Source organism: Coffea arabica, chromosome 7c, assembly GCF_036785885.1.
Source record: "Coffea arabica cultivar ET-39 chromosome 7c, Coffea Arabica ET-39 HiFi, whole genome shotgun sequence".
NCBI lineage: Eukaryota > Viridiplantae > Streptophyta > Magnoliopsida > Gentianales > Rubiaceae > Coffea > Coffea arabica.
The window spans coordinates 28,950,647-28,967,520 of NC_092322.1; positions in this window are offsets into that span (position 1 = coordinate 28,950,647).

The window sequence follows — 16,874 nt, forward strand, 5'->3', positions numbered from 1 at the left end:
AAATCTCTTAATGAGCTCAATAAAGAATGAAATGTATACGAGTATTATACAAAACAAATAATTGTCTGAACAAAAGCTTCATTATTGCCAATGTTTGAAAAATTTTAAAAGCAATACATATGAGAAAAATTCTAAAGAACTCCTTTACACGTGTATACACACTTTTCTCTCTTAATAGCCCTCTTTTTCTTTGAGCAATGAAATCTCTTAAATGTTTTACACGAGCGCCTTCAGATGAATTTTCAAATTCACATTGTAGGGCTTGCCCAAGAACCAAGTAATACTTGTAATTTTCAAACTTTATCAGATAAAAATTGTTATCAGATATAGAAAGATATTTTCACCTTATTGAAATATTTTTATGAATGCAGGGGGGAAGGAAAAAATAAAAGGAAAAATACCCAGAGTCAGTAAGTAAGAATAAAAAATCAGTATGCATGTCCTATGGGGGAAACCCTTTTTGTGCCAAGGGTAGGCCTAGAATGAGAATGCAATCCTCCAGAGCAGGCACTATACAATACCTGATGAATCCGATCAACTGATTGAGTGAAAAATGATTTGAAAAATTTGGCCAATTTGGAGTGAGAAGAAACATTCGTCCTAAAAAATGAGTACAAAGTTCGAATGAATTGCTTATTTTGATCGATGCATGATGTGTCAAAAGGGGTAAAATGGTCAAATTCATTGAATGAAATTGGATTATTTATTGAAAATTGAATAAATAACCCTAAAAATGAATTAAACTAATCAAATGAATTGAATGAAATCAATTGATCAAACCGATCGAGTGAAAGGATAATTTATTCAAAAACCGACCATATTGCCCTAAAACTAGGCAAATCGGTCAAATGGATCGGATGATTTATTCAAAATTGACTAGATCACCCGAAAAAGGGTAAACTGGTCAAATGAAATTGAACGGAACTGACAATTTATTCAAAATCGACTATATTGTCTTAAAATGAATGAATTGGCAAAATGGATTGATCGAATTGTTCGGCTATTGGTGATTTCAAAATTATTGAGATGCATTAGTCTATGAGCTTCCTAAAATCAAATTTTGGCCTCAATTTGTTTATTGTCTCAACAATGAGGAAATATTGGTAAATGTCTTCAAATTAATGTCCTTTACGCAAGGGATTTTTACCAATTTTGATAAAATGGCCAAAAAGTGATTATTAGATGCTCATATTCCAAAGATCACTTTATGAAAATGATCGGATCCTACCTTACCTTGTGCACTACCCCTTTGGATGGTACAAAATGTAAACGTGCAAGTCTCCTTGGATTAAGTATCCGAGACACAAGGTGGCTTATTCCTAACACGGGATCCCATAAATGGCATTCCCTTCTAGGGTTTATGCATGATGCCAGTTTATTAAAGCAGTAAATATGTGAAAAATATGGCCTAAAGGACATAAATAATGCATCGGGGAGAAAAGGTCTAAAATGAAATGTACTTATTGAAAATTAAGTGTAATGATTGAAATTTAAACATGTGAGTTATCTAGTGGGTAAGTCACTAAAAGAGTGCCAAAAAGGCCTCTTATTGCTAAGTCATATGAATGCAAGCCAAGAAAACAACGAAATGGTTAGTGCAATTGATAGTACACATAACATATTGGGAACAATTAAGAAAAGAAATACAATAAAAGCAAGTAAAAGGGGTGGAACCCCTTCCCTCGTGCCTAATATGCTTAAAAAGGGTGAGGCTGACTCTAACCTAGGAAAATTCTAACATGGATGCATGAGACTGGGGTTCACTAATGCAACTAGACTCGATAAGGTTTAAAAAGTTCCCCAAGCCTTCAGACCTAAGGGAATGGGTCATCAATCCCAAGACCCTCGGTCGGTGGCTCGAGCGATCCCCTAGGTACTGCTATGGGCGCAGAGCACACCATCCACGTACCTAGAGAAACCATTCCTAGTCCTACAAGGCGGTGTGGGAAAGAGCCCACGAAAATAAAATAAAATGCGATAATAGTAAATAAACGTGCACGTATGAAGTGTTCCCTATTTTGAGGGAAAGGGTTGACAACCAACGCGAGGCTCTAAAGGTGACACACACCCCCCCCAAATGCAATGCAAAGCGCGAGATAAAACAAGTACAAATACACCCAAACAACCAATCATACATACGTGAATGAGGGAGTAGTTTGATACGCGCGCGAGGCAAAAAGTCCTAAAAATAAAAAATACAACCCTAATATCCAAATGCTATGCATAAAAAGGGTAGAAAAGGGAAAAGAATAGCCAAATCAAAAGCTTGGACCCACTTAGGAAGTCCCCAGTGGAGTCGCCAATCTGTCGCGCCCCACTTTTTGAAATGGTGTGAAAGTAGTGTGTGAGATATGTATGTGAACGTGTGTGAAAGCGAAAATAAAAAGCCGTGGGATTGTGAAATGTGACGGTTTGGCCAGACAATATAGTTCAAAAAAGGGTTTTTGAATGGAAAATGGAGTCGCCACTTGGTATAGAGTTAGGGTGTACCAAGTCACCCAAAAAAAGTGATTTTTTGGAAAGAAAAGTAAACAAAACCCTTTTTAAAGAATTTTTAGGTCTACGTAACCAAACAAAGGGATCGGGGGTCACATTTGATAAGGGAGAAGGCAAAGGCAAAGCCTAAGGCACTCCCTTACCCTAGCCAAAGCTAGTTACGTGACTTAGCCCTTCTTTTTCTAATTTTTCTACCCAAAGTATGTGTTGCATGTTGGATATGACTAATGGATATGAAAACAAATGCAATCCTAAATCTAAAAATGTTTCTTATGAGGCTTTTTGGTCCCAACCACATGAATTGTGATGGCCAGTAAGGAAAACCCTCATAGAAGTCATGAATAATGCAAATGAAGACTCAAGTATGAGTGTAAGTGTGCAAATGTAAGAAAAGTGCAAGTAAAATAAAAACAAATGTAAGTGCAAGTGTGCAAATGTAAGAAAAGTGCATGTGTGCAAGTGCAAGGAAAGTGCATGTGTGCCAATAGAGAAAATAAAGGTGTTTCTGTGCAAGTGGATGAAAATAAGGTATAATGGTTGTAAGTGCATATAAATGCAATTTGGGTGCAATTTGGGTGCAATTTGTGAGGTAGAAAATAAATAAAAGAAAAAGAATGTGCAAACATGGCATGTGGATTGAGAAAAATATAAGTAGTGAGAAAATGTGGATAAAAAAGTGAGGAGGTGATATGATAAAAATGAAAGTGTATGAACCTAGAGGAATGCATCAAGTCGGGTACGGGAATGACTCCTAACTTCATGACTTTAATTTTCCCTTTGATTAGAAGGAAGGACTAGCGTGCTAAGGCTATTTTGTAGCCACACTCGCTCGTTTCCCTTACCGAAAGGGGACTCTCAAGCAAATGTACTCTATAACTAGCATGAAGATGCAAAAACCTAAAATGAAGGGAAAAGGTTTGGAGGAGCATGCCAAATGCTAGAAAACTAAGAAAAATGCATGGAATGTAGTGAGGCATACAAAAAAAAATGCACTAGCGAGAGGGACGGGCCTATTGGGTCTAGCATTGGACTAGCCCTTCACTAAATGCTTTATCACAAGCGTTGGACTTGTGAGGATCAAAAGGGAGGACCATGACTAGCATTGGACTAGCCATGGTATATGCATTCATCCATCACATTCATCTATGACTATAGAAAGCAAGTAGACATGCCAATCACCTATAAACACATAGCACATAACACTTAGCATGCTCGACTAGATGCAAGAGCCTAATAAAACAAATTAACACGTAGCAACAAAAGCACGCAATCAAACTAATGAACCTATTACATTTGCTAACTAAAACAAATGGGGAAGAGGGAAAATGAATAAAAAATGCTCTCCAAGCCCTATCTATTACAAGCCAAGAGGTGTACACATACCCCATAAAAGAATAACTTAATAAAAGCAAAAGTAAATGAAATAAATGAAAGGAATTAAGGAAAGGCAAGGAAAAGCAAAGTAGACATGCAATTCTCACTTAGTACGTTGGATCACATAGAGGAGAGACAAAAAAGATAAAAGAAGTTATACCTCCCTTGAGTTGATGCCCAAATGAAAGAAAAATGGTTTCAAAATAATAAAAAGGTCAAGGTACCACTTTAATTGAGAAAAATTAAAAGAAATGTGCAAATACAAAGCTCACTTGATCATAAAGCCCCTAAAGTCATGGCTTAAGTGCAATTGAAACAAAGCATAGTAGTTGATTGAAGCAAACAAGCAATGAAGTTGTAAAATTAAAACTACCAAGGATCAAATTGAGGAGATTATTCAATTGATTGGGTCATAGCAGCATTAGTTAGAAGCCAAGGGGTCAAAGTGCAATTTCTGAAAACCATTTGCATGCAAGCTCCATGCAACTACGTAAAGGCTTAAATTTCCGCAACTAAAAAAAAAGAAGCCTGCTGCCTTTTGCTTCCATGCTTGCAGCAATTTTCATTCGGGAGCTTTTGCAACCCCAGGGAACTTTCGGCAAACAAGATTCATGCAGCACTTTGACCCATTTCCCAATTAAACATGGCTAAAATAATGAGATTCTTGGAAGACTTTTCATGCAAAGCATGCAACTTAGGAAGAAAAATGAGCTTCTGCAATCTGGAAAAAAAAAATGAAACCTGCTGCAATTCTATGGATTTCTTACCGAAGCACAGAAAAATAGCACAAACTGAATCTAGATTCCTAAATCAAAGATAGAAAACGTGTCTTTTATCAAAAACAAAGTCAGCTTGGCTTAGATTAAGCTCCAACGGTTTGAATTAATAGAGCTTGAGATCATAACAGAAAACCAGATCCCTTACAAACTTTCCAGCTAAAACTTTTGCAGGCAAAACAAAATTATCTTCGACATTACAAACTTGTTCAAAGCCAAAATTAATCGAGCAAGCATGCATAGGCAGAACAAGAACCAACTGATCATGCTCACAAACTTCAATTGAAACAACTGAAGTTTTTGCAGAATGCACGTCAAACTACTGCAACAAACTTACAGATTGCAGTTAGTTGTTATATCGCACGTTGCTACCTTAAAGTGCAGCGGATATATACAATAACATTACCACCAACAGCAAAACAGACCCCAAAAATTCAAGCCAAAACAAGAAGTTCATCCACTCAAAAGAAATCAAAATGAACGGAACATGCCATTCTTCCTTTTTGATTTATTCTGCAACTGAGAGAACTCATTTAAACTCACAAAGACAGCCGCAACAATGAAGCCATAGTCACGGAATCATCAACTGAACTCCATTGGGACCCCATCTCAAACAAAACGCAGAATAACATTGGATTAACAGCTCAAAGTTCCCATTCTTTAGTTCAACAAGTAGCAAGAAAAGGGCCAGCTTTCATTACAGGTTTTTATCAAATACAGATCCAAGCCAACAAAAATTATGCCACTCATGCTCTTATTTCACAAACACAAAGGAAGATGACCACAAAGAAATCATAAGAAGATCAAATATGGCAGGGCAATAAAACACGTTCATCAAACCCAGTAATGGTTTGGCAATCGCACATAGGATGGGATCTCATCTCCACAATGAAAGTGCGTTAAAGCAGTATGAACAGAGGCTATGGATACCTAAAATTGTTTGAGAGGTTTGACAAGGCAAAATACTCCCTAGCATGTTGGCTGGTTCATGAGATGAGGCGAGAGAAATTCCATCACAGTGGGGTGCAGCAGGGACTTCGTAACTTGGGGCTGCAGTGGTTTTCTTCCTTTCTCAAACCGTCATCTTCTTCCTCCCGTTTATGAAACCCTCGGTCCTTGCTTTTCTTTTTCCCTCTGTTTTTCCTTATCCAGTGCAGCCGTCAACTACCTAATTCTACTCTCCGACCCTTGCTAAAACCTCAGTTCTCCCTCGTTGCTGTTTTCCTTTTCTTCTCACCAGAACCTCCCTTTTCCTTTCCTCTGTTTTCTTGCTTTTTGTTTCCTTTTCGGCTCCCTCTTCGGCTCTCGAAATCTCTCCTCAAATTTTCAGATTTCCTTTTCTAAGCCCTCGGTCTTCTTGGTCTCTCCCTTTCTCACTCTCCCTCTGCCCTCTGTTTTACCGTCACTCCCCTCGCTCTCTGTTATAGCTCTTTCCATAAAACCTAGCCATCACCCAGCCTTTTTTCTCTCCCCTCTTGAACTCCTTTCTCCAGTTTCCTTTTCAGTATCTCTCCCTCACTCGCTAACCCTGGCCGCCAGTCCCCTTGCTTTTTCACAGCTGCCCACGAGCCCCTAAACCCTCAGCTCTCGTTTGGTTTCCTGTTCCACCCCGCCGTCATCCAACCTCTCCAACTTCATGGCTTTATATAGGCATCAGCCATCCCTCAAACCTAACATCTACGGTTCCCTTTTCTGCATTTTACTGTGGCCCTCCGTGAGCCTTTAGATGGCTTTTGCTTTCCAGAATTTTAAGTTGCCGGATGAAGGGTCAGATGGCCTTGTACTATGCTAATCCGATGGAGCAAAATATCGGGTAGAATGACCGGAAAACCCACTGGAAGAAAACTGCATTTTTGTTTCTTGTATTCTGTTGGTACGCTGCTTATTTAGGAATTTCATCATTTTTTTTTTTACAAAATAAACAACAAACCTTCCTAATTTGAATCTAAAAATTTAAAGAATATTTTTTGTGAGCAATTCTCTCTTTTTTTTTCACAAAATCTTAAAATTAATAGACAAATAAGCAAAAATGAATAAAATTAACAAATAAAACTAAATTAAAAGATTTGATGTCCAAAATGCTTAAAAAATGTCTAAGATAAAATTTTGAGATAATTAAAACAAAAACGAGTAAAATTTTGGTGTCTACACTAAGATCTTGGAGAATCATGAGAAACATTTGAGAATTATTTTATAAATGTTAAGGGAGCATCAGTTGTATGCTAAATTTAGCAAATGTGAATTTTGATTGAAAGAAGTGACATTCCAAGGTCATATAGTTTCCAAGGGCGGAATTAAGGTAGATCCAACCAAAGTTGAATCAGTTTCTAATTGGAAGCAACCAGAAAATCCTATTGAAGTTCGAAGTTTTATGGGGTTAGCAGGGTATTACCAGAGATTCATCAAGGATTTTTCTAAGATTGTTGGACCAATGACTGAGTTATCTAAGAAAAGTGAGAAATTTATATGGAGCCCAATGTATGAAGAAAGTTTCCAAAAGTTAAATAGACGATTGACGAGAGCACCTGTATTAGTTTTACCTAATGAGAAGGATAGATTTGTAGTATATACAGATGTTTCAAAAGAATGTTTGGGATGCGTATTGATGCAAAACGGTAAAGTGATTACGTATGCCTCTAGGAAATTAAAGCCGCACGAGAGAAATTACCCAACTCGTGATTTGGAATTAGCGGCTGTAGTATTTGCATTAAAGAAGTGGAGACATTACCTGTATGGAGTGACATTTGAGGTTTTCATGGACCATAAGAGTTTTAAGTATTTGTTTTCTCAAAAGGAGCTGGATTTGAGACAACGTAGATTGATAAAATTTTTGGAGGATTACGATTGCACGATAAAGTATCATTCAGGGAAAGCCAATATAGTGGCTGATGCTTTAAGCCGTCAAGTACAAGTGATAGGATTGATGATCAAAGAATTGCACTTGTTCGAAGAGGTTAGTTGTTGGAATCCTCGACTCGAACCGAGAAAAGTAATTTTAGGAAACATTGTTGTGAAATCCACTTTGTTGGAAAGTATCAAGGAAGTTCAAGAAAAGGACGTTGAAGTGCAAAAGTGGTTGGAAAAACTTAATAATAAAGGAGAAAAGTCGGATTTTAATTCGAGTGTGAATGGCATACTAAGATTTCGAAATCGTATAGTAGTGCCACAAGACGAAGCACTTAAGAAGGAGATCTTGGAAGACGCACACTGGTCTAAGTACACGGTACATCCTAAAGGGAATAAAATGTACCAGAAGTTGAAGAGTTTGTAACGGTGGGAGAACATAAAAAAGAAAATTGCCCAATTTGTCCAAACTTGCTTAATTTACCAACAGGTTAAAGTTGAGTATCAGAAACCGTCAGATCTATTACAACTTTTAGAAATACCCGAGTAGAAGTGGAAAAATATCACCATGAATTTTGTATCTGGATTACATAGGACACAAAAAAAGTCATGATGCAGTTTGGGTGATAGTAGATAGATTAATCAAATCGGCTCACTTTCTGCCGATTAGTATGAAGTACCCGTTGGAAAAGTTAGCTAAGGTATATTTGGATGAGATTATAAGGCTACACGGGATACTGTAAGTATTGTGTCTGATCGAGACCCTAGGTTTGTTTCACGGTTCTGGCAGAAAATGCAAGAAGTGTTAGGGACCAAGTTGAATTTTAGCACTATTTACTATCCCCAAACCGATGAACAGTCTGAGAGAACGATTCAAACTCTTGAGGACATGTTGAGAACCTATATTTTGGATTTTGGAGAGAGTTGGAGTAAGTATCTGACATTAGTAGAGTTCGCTTATAATAATAGTTTCCATTCATCCATTCAAATGGCTCCGTATAAAGCGCTTTATGGTCGCAAGTGTAGATCATTAATTTGTTGGGATCAATAGGTGAATGAAAGATTTTAGACCCCACTACAGTATCATGGATTGAGGAGCCACAAGAAAAAGTGAAGTTGATACGTCAGAGGATTCAAACCGCATAGAGTCGTCAAAAGAGCTATGCAGATAATAGAAGGAAGGATTTAGAATTTGCGGTTGGAGACCAAGTTTTTCTTAAGATTACTCCTCTGAAAGCTATTTTGATGGCAGGAAAGGGAAAGAAGCTACAACCGAAATTTGTAGGACCATATAAGATTCTTCAACGTGTAAGAAATGTGCCTTATAAGTTGGAATTACCACCGAATTTATCTCGGATCCACAATGTTTTTCACATGTCGATACTCAAGAAATATCATCCAGGTCCATCTCACGTATTACAACCGAAAAATATTCAGATTGATGAGGCTCTGACCTATGAGGAGAAACCGATAAAACTTCAAGATCGTAAAATGAAAGAATTGAGCAATAAGCGAATTCCGTTGGTGAAAGTTCTTTGGAGAAATCAAAGATTAAAGGGGGCACCTTGGGAAGTATAAGAAGAAATTCGAGGAAACAATCCAAATCTATTTCCAGATCGAGATATGGAATTTCGATGATGAAATTTTCTTAAGGGGGAGAGGGTGTGAGGACTCGTGTTTTATTCTTAAAATAGTTATTTTTATAATTAATTACCCTAATATAAGTTAATTATATCATCATTACATGAATCGTTTTTAAATTTCGCTCTATCACGCGCGAATCAGAGGTTCGCGTATTTCGCATCCAGTCAACTAAATGGAGATTTAAGAAATTTATAATAGACTATTAAGAGTGAATAATTATAATGTTAAAGGAATTACATTTGAGAACTAATGCACAAGTGCAACAAACAAGAGAGAAAGTGGTGATTCGGGACATTATTCGTACACTATTCCTAGTTGACTTTTACATACCTTTTGGCCACAAATTCTTAAAACTTCTAAGAGAAGCTTCACTCAACACAAAGCCCTCTCTCTTCTCTCTCTTGGAGCCAGCAGAAAATAGCAAAAGAAAAGGAGGAAGAAGCTCCACTCCATCTTGCTTCATCTTGCTTCCATTTCACTTCCAAATTTGCACCCAACTTCAAAACTACTTGGAGATTAACTTTAGTTTGGATGAGGACAACATCTAGTGGAAATTCTTGGGGGTTTTTGTGGTGAAATTTCTGGTTTCTTCAAGGGCTAAGGAGGTAACTATCAACTCTTGCAATCTCTCCATTTTTCTTCAAGAATCAAGCTTAGATTTCATGGGTTTGACAACCCAAAACATGAAATAGGTAGAGGATTTGAGGAAACCCATTTTATCTTGTTTTAACACTAAGTTAACGGACTTGATGATGCCTTTAGGTAGCTGCCTTGAGGTGTAACTAGTTGATTGTGGTTGTTTACATATTATTTGAGATGAATACGGTTAGAAAGTGAAGGAAAATCGAAGGAAAGTTGGAAGTGCAAGCTGGCTGAATCTGTCCTATGGTTATCTTGCTTGAATTTCGAATTTGTGACGCCCCGAAAAGAATGAGTTTGAGAACCCGGAAATTTTCTAAATTTCTAGGGTTTATTTTATTTCATCGCCCGCCTTTTCTACATTTTCTTTATTAGAAAAATTCCCCACATAAAGTTTATGAGCAAAGATAGTTTTAAAATGATTTTTCTAGTATCGGTTAGTTTTTGACAAATTAAGAGCGTATTTTGGACGTGAGACCCGCTAGTGCGGTAAATGCATTATATTTTTGACAACTTGTTGGAATTTTGTATTAAGTGATATTATTTTACAAAGTGTTAAGATATTTGTATTGGAGAGACAAAAAGATAAGTTTTAAACCTAAAGGTGACAAGTGTCACCATAAGATTAAGTCTTAGACTTTGACTACACTATTCACTACTTTACCAAATAAATCAAAAAAATTGCCAAAAATCATCCTTATTTCTAAAGCTTCATAGCCAGCTCTCTCTCAAAGGAAAAGAAAGAAAAGCTCTCAATTTCTTCCTTCTATTTCTTGCTCAATCTTTAAATCCAACCAATAAAACTCCAAATCATTCCATAAAATCTCTTTACTAAGTGGTCTTGAGGTGTTTTGTAGAGTTGTTTGGAAAGCTAAGGTGACTAGTTGTTCTATCTCTTGTATTGCTAAGGTGAGTTGTGAAGGACCCCTCTCCTTCCTCTAATGATGTTCAATTCATGATTGGTGGTGGTATGAGATGCAATATTATGGATTATTTCTTGATTTGTGGTTGAAGTGATGAAGTTTTATTATTTTTGGGGATTTTTCTGTTTTAATATAAGCATGGTTGTGTGGCTATTTATGATGATTGGAAGTGGTATATAATGATTCTAGAAGGTGGAAAAAGTGGACAATTGCAATCAATTTCTGTTTTGGAAGAAATTTCAGAAAATTAGGTTTTGTGAAGGAACATTCTGCCCGAATTTTTAGCTCCTACTTAGAGGCCGAATTGGCCTTGTCTTAAAACATGAAAGTTGTAGGGAATGACATTTTAGAGGTGCCTACAAAATTTCAGGTCAATCGGAGTAGCGTAGAGTGAGAAAAGTCGAAATTACTATTGGTTTTTACCCGAATGTAAGAGTTGCACCTGTAATTGGTTGTTTTGGTCAGGATTGCTTCCGAATTAGTTGTTGAGGCCTTCTGATAAAATTTATCCCTGTTTCTTAGCTATCAGATGGTTTTGGAATTTCTGGATTTGGACTTGGAGAGCCTGAGTTATGATGTTTCCGCTAGAATGCGTTTTGGTGAATCTGTTTTATGTTTTTGATGTAGTAGAGAAAAGTCGAAATTACTATTGGTTTTTACCCGAATGTAAGAGTTGCACCTGTAATTGGTTGTTTTGGTCAGGATTGCTTCCGAATTAGTTGTTGAGGCCTTCTGATAAAATTTATCCCTGTTTCTTAGCTATCAGATGGTTTTGGAATTTCTGGATTTGGACTTGGAGAGCCTGAGTTATGATGTTTCCGCTAGAATGCGTTTTGGTGAATCTGTTTTATGTTTTTGATGTAGTATCTTGCATTTTTGACCTGGTTACACTCGAAACTGGGTTGAGTGACCTTCTACAATATTGTAGCCCTGCCTCTTAGCTTCGAAACGGTGGGTCTTGAACCTTCATCTGACAATCGTAGCACCTTTGGTACCATTACCGTAAATTGACGTCAAAACCTGTTTTTCTGGTTTTGAGCTTAACTTTCATTTCCGGACTTTTTCCTAGCTTGACTTGTCTTTGTACTACTTGGAGCTTGCTGAATGGCTATTGGATGAACTTGTTGTTGTGTGTGTACCTTTGGGACTGGTTGAGGAAATAATGAAGCCATGATGGCTGGAAAAGTAAGCAAATTTAGGGGAAGTGCTGTCCGAAATTTTAAAGGACTTGTTAGCATTGAGTTTGTGATCTAAGACTTGGATTTGAGCAAGGCAATGATATATGATGAATGGTTTCTGAGCCATGGAGGTGAGTGACCTCAAACTATTTCTGAAGTTATTTATGAACCGTTTCCTGCATTATTTACTTTTGAGCTGTTTCCAAAGTTACTTTTGTACCGTTTTCTTGCATTATTTACCTTTAAACTGTTTCCAAAGTTACTCTTGAACTGTTTTCTTGCATATCATGCATGCTTGCATGTGAGTGTTCCTTATTTGCTATATTTTCTTGACTTCATGACTTGTATTATTGATTGATAACGTGTTAAGTGCTTCGAATGATTTCCAAAACGAGCTTTTCTAGGCGAGTGTGTACTTTATCGCACTCGACCTAAATAACTGTGCAATTTTCAAGGATTTAATTATTGAAATGCTAGTTGCGCATGAATGTAAGCCGTTTGGCTGAATTGGCCACTGCCCTTTGTTACCGATCGACTCGAGCCAGAAGCGGACTCGGTCGGGCGATATGGTGACCCTGGGTGAATTTGGTATACTCGAGTATTACCTTGTAGTCCGGCTACGTTCGGATGGGTGGAGTCCGGCCAATGGTCGGATGGGTGGAGTCCGGTCAATGTCCGGAAAAGGGGATGAACGAACAAAAGGATGAACGAGGGATTCTACTTACAAAAAATGTATTTTCAAACGATTGGAGGAATAAGGGGAAATGTCAGGGGAACGAACGAACAAACGAATAGCTCCATGTGAGCCCGTATCCTTTTAATGAATGTTACTATCGCTTTCCATTGTAAATGTTCCTTGAATTATTGATACTCCATTTTAATGTATTGTAAATGTTGTAATTGTTTCTGGACTTATCATTTGATTTATGACATCATTGAAATGAACTATTGTGAAACCGATTTGATTACTGATTTTAATGGTTACTCGCTGAGCTTCTAGCTCACCCCAAAAATATTTTATTCCCCTCCACAGGGCTCGTGGCGAAGGAAGGACTTGTAGTACTTGTTCACGTGACTCGATGGCATATATCTTGTATAATTTGGATTTGGAATCATTTTATGTATAGTTGAGAATCGTTTCCGCTTCGCTTATGACATGTAATTATTGGAGACTTGGATGTATGTTTGTGGACCATGTGATGTATATTTGAGATTTATATTGTAATTCATTTGAGAATTGTAGTGAACGACTGAGTCCCGGCGAGAGCTGGGCAGGCGGTCCGCCGAACCCTGGGGTACGCCCTAGGGGGAGGTGGGGCCGTCACAGAATTTTCATTGGTTGTTTGGCTGTAAAATTGAGTGAGATATGCTGTATATTATGTGTACAAAGTGCCTTGCAAAAATTATTTCATTTGGTTGAATAAAACTTGGATTTTCAAAATCGAAAGAAACCTGGAAATGGTAATCTGGGCACCCAAACAGTAGCACTTTGCTTGAACATATCTCTGTGTGTATAAGTCGAAATTGAGTGTCGTTAGCAGCATTTAAAATTAGACATCCGTAGCTTTCTAACGGTATAAAAAATCACCCGCTAGTTCATTTTGAGTCATCCGTAGTGTGTCGGCAAAGTTTGCTGCCCTGTTATGAATATCTGTCCAAGAGGACATGAGAAGCTGCCATTTGTGGCTTGAATTCAAACTACTTGTGAACTCATTTTGGAAACATTTTCTTCTGATAAAATGTGGCATTTTGAACCTATTTTCCAACGCCACCAACCATTCTTAATTTGAAGTTGTATTGAGTGAGTTATAGCCTGATTTTGAAAGTGCAATAAAACTAAAAAACTGAAAAGTTTTTCCTTCTTGCTGGCCGACTGGTCTATTTTGTTGTGAGATGTTTTATTTCAAAAATTTTGATGTCAATCAACCATCAAGTGTTTATTAAAGGTTTCTAGGACCTTGGTTTCAAAAATGGATCGAATTTGGACTGATTTCATTGTGCAAAATGTTTGGAAAAGAAATAAAAGTAAGAAGGCAGATTAGCCTTGAAATATTTTATGAACTTTAGTCATTTTTTTAATGGCATTCCCACATGAGTTTTTGCGTGAAATTTGATACAGGGGTAGTCCACATATAGGGGTTTAAGTGTACCAAAGTTGATGTTATTTCAAAAACCTTAGATATCCAAATGATGTTACAAAAATGACTTTGAACTACTATATCTTGATACTTAAGACTCTGAATTTAGTTCCGTTTGTCATGTTCGAAACCTTGTTTGGAATTCTTATTGTGCTACGAATTTCAAGGACTGATTCATTTTTTGTAAATTATGCCGAATTTCCAAAGATGACTGCAAAACCAAGACTGGTTCAAACCGTTCCTGTTAGAACTGAATCTTTGAATTGAAAATGAGTCCTTTCCATTTAGAATCTTGGAAAAGCATCTTCTAAGAACTTTTAGTACCCCGAACCAAGATTCCAACAGTGTAAAGTTTTCCATTTTTGAATCTACTGAGTACATGTTCTGATTTTTCTAAATTTGACGTGCAAAACTGAAATTCTCCGACTTGATGGGAAATAAGTTTTTGAAAACTTTTCCCTATCCTTTGATATTGATTGATCGTTTTAAACTCGATTTCATGGAGGAAATCAGTTTCTCTCGTGTTAATAAATTCTTACTTTTGCACCTCGATTTTTGAGTGATTAAAGTTCTCTTTCGAGACAATGACTAGTCTAAATAAGTGTACCTTCTTTCTTGGTTAATACATGATTGTGAGTGAAAGTGTCTTGTTATTTGATTAGGCACTCAAGGAGATCTTCAAGAGAATCTCGAAGCGGATGCCTAAAGGCTTAATTGCTTGCTCACTCACTTTTGTTTTGACTTGGTGAGTGTCAAGTGTATGGAGTGTTGCTACGTGCTTAATTGTTCTCATTAATTGAGTATTTTGAAAGTGTTGAGTCGAGTGTGTACTTTATCGCACTTGTTCTCTTTTAAGTGAATTGTTCTTGAATTGCATGAAGTGAAGTGTTAAGTGAATTAAGTAAAGTGTTGTAATAGTGAATTATGCTATGGTTGCATATGTCGATTGGAGGGAATCTCCTTGACTTATAGTGATAATAGTGGGGAATGCCCAAATTCATCGGCCGACCTTGCGACTCAAGCCGCCATGGGCTTGGTCGTGAAGTTTGGTGAGCCATGAGAAAATTTTTAAGCTTGATCTATTGGAGAGATCTCGATTGGCATACTCGAGTAGTATCGCCTTATATAAAAGAAGTGCAGGCCCGGAGTAGGAGGTGTAATGGTGAACGGAGAAATGTAAGTTAAGTTCTACGGACTTATAACCTACACGGTTGACAGAGTGTTAACTCATGCAGGTACTGGATCGAGGAAGTGGAATATAGCTCCTGAGAGCTCCCGTATCCTTATCAAGTGTGTTTTATTGTTAATTGAGAACTACTTGAATGATATATCTTTAATTCTCGTATCAGTGCTATTGTTATTTGAATGCGTGTTTGCATGTGTGTTTCTTGACCTCACGAGTATCCGCTCACCCCATTAGCTTTATTTTTCTTAACAGGTGCTGAATTGGAAGGAATTATGGAGAAGCTAACTTGTTGGACTTTTGATTAGGGTTTTGAATGTAATTGTTAAAACAACTTTTGGAGGTTGTATATTTTGGAAAAATTTATATATTTTGAAAATTGTGACGTAAGATTGAACACTTGTGTATGGAAGCGACTTTCTTCATATCTCCGACTTGTATTATTTGGTTATTTACCTTAAGTTTGGATTGAATTGTATCAAGTCCTGGTGAGAGTTGGGTAAGCGTACCGTCGATACCCTTGGGTTCGCCCTTGGAAGAAGTGAGGGCGTCCCATCTTCAAATGATTTGAGAGTAGAATGTGGTTTCCTTATTCCAAGTGCTTCATATATATTACTTTGAAATTGCATCACTTGGGAGCTCATCAAAGGAGTGTCCGCATGAATTTTTATGAATTTTTTGGATGATAATGTCTTTAGAACTTACACTTTCAAAACACGCCTTAAGAGGGCTTAAATATAAGTCATTCACACTTTCCTTTTGAAGTTCAAGATTCATTCCAAAGGCATTATCAAATGAAGTGGATGTATTCTCGTTTAAACTCCAATTTGATTCAGCATCATTATTCTTGGCAACTAGACAAGTTGGACAGATTTTGGGCGGGTTTATATTGGATATTCCCTTAAATGAGTTATACCCAACCCACTCAACTTTAGATTTGGTTGATTTTGGGTTGGGTCATATTGGGTCACTTCAAACTCATGACCCAAATATGACCCACTATATTAATTAAGAGATTTTGATATATAAACTCTCTCACATGCATTTTCATATACAAAAAAATCTTTTTCACACATGTAAACACATTTTCACATAGATAAACATATTTTCGCACACTGCAACACTTTCACACATACAAACACACGCTCACTTCTTAAGCTTTTTAGAAATATATTATTTTTACACACATAAACATACTAAAATACACACAAATATACTTTCACAAACACACGCACATACTAACTATTTAAACTACTTGGATGAACTCATTACTTTTTATCCAAGTAAGGATTTTCAAATTGGATATAGCTTGGGTCCAAACTAAGAGACCAAATCAAACAATTTTGTTCCAAGCGAGATATAGCATGAAAAATGGCAATACCAATATACGATTTTCTAGGTCTTGGTACTTGGTTTAGCATTAGCTATACTAGACATATTTCTAGTCTTATAAAAGATCCAATCATGAATTAAAGAAAGTTATAAATTGAAATTTTGACCCAAAAAATAAACATAAAAGAAACTTATAAATTAAAAATACAAAGTGCACTACGCGCAAAAGCCTCCCCTTATTGCTGTGCATACTATTTTCTCCTTGTTGCTATGGTTATAAGCTTCTCACCATTGCTATGGTTATAAAATGCATCACTAGTATTGCATAATCTTTAGAAACATGATAG